The sequence below is a fragment of the Meleagris gallopavo genome, chromosome 22 (assembly GCF_000146605.3).
Source record: "Meleagris gallopavo isolate NT-WF06-2002-E0010 breed Aviagen turkey brand Nicholas breeding stock chromosome 22, Turkey_5.1, whole genome shotgun sequence".
Lineage (NCBI taxonomy): Eukaryota > Metazoa > Chordata > Aves > Galliformes > Phasianidae > Meleagris > Meleagris gallopavo.
In genome coordinates, this window is record NC_015032.2 from 3,032,676 (window position 1) to 3,033,691 (window position 1,016).

The following is a 1,016-nucleotide window of genomic DNA, read 5'->3' on the forward strand; positions in this document are numbered from 1 at the left end:
TCCAGGCCTCCCTCAAAGTCTCCTCTTCCCCCCTCCCTCCCTCCATCGCCTCCTTCCCATGTAAACAAGCGCTGGGCGCACACAGCCTGACACATCACGCACATGGCAGCCCGCTGACGGCCCCGCAGCGCTGCCTGGCGCAGGGACGGCGCTGGCACGGCCACGGGAGGCGGGCACACGGCGAGGGGAAGGATGCTCTCCCCACAAAGCAGATCCTGCACGGCTCCGTGCACACCCAGAGAGAGCTGAAGGCCTGCAGGGTGCTGCAAGCTGAAAGGATGGACGCGGCGTGAAGCTTCGCCTTGTGCTGCTCCAACACGGCTGCGATGAGACATCGCCGTGTGGCCACGCGGCCCCAACCAGCGCCCGGCCGAGGGCTCAGCTCATCGCCCTGCCATCTCCCCGCCCTGCCAGCTGGCTCCTGGGGCAGTTCGGGTGCTCGCCCTGCTGCGCCGGAGTGCCCACAGGTGGCCCAGTGATCTGAGTGCAGCGTGTGCCATGCCCGGGGCTCACCCCATTTGCCCACCTCCGACACGGAGACAGCGGGGAGCCCAGCACCCGGGGTGGCTCAGCCCTGGAGGGCTGCCCTGGTGCCCCACACGAGCCTCGTGGCAAGGAGGAGGATGGAGCCGGATGGTGTGATGGGATCCCAGGAGGGCCGAGGCACAACGCCCGCAAGGCGCGGAGGGGCACGCTGATTTGGGGGTCTCTGCCCACCTGAACAGCCTGCTCTGGGCACTTTGAGCAGGTAAGGACATGGGATGGGGTACCTATCCTTGGCCACGGCTCCCATTCTGTCCCGCTGCCAGCCCTGTCCCTGTCCCTGTGCATCCGTCACGGGAGAAACTGCCCGCTCACTCCGGAGCTGTTCCAATTAGCAACCCAGCTCTGCCAAAAATCGGGTTCCCCTCGGCGTGCAGAACCAGCTCACGCCCGTCTCCAGCTTTCCCAGGGGTGCAGGAGGGGAATTCCCCAGAGCCCCCCTCCATCTTTTCCCCCGCTCGGAGCATAGCAGT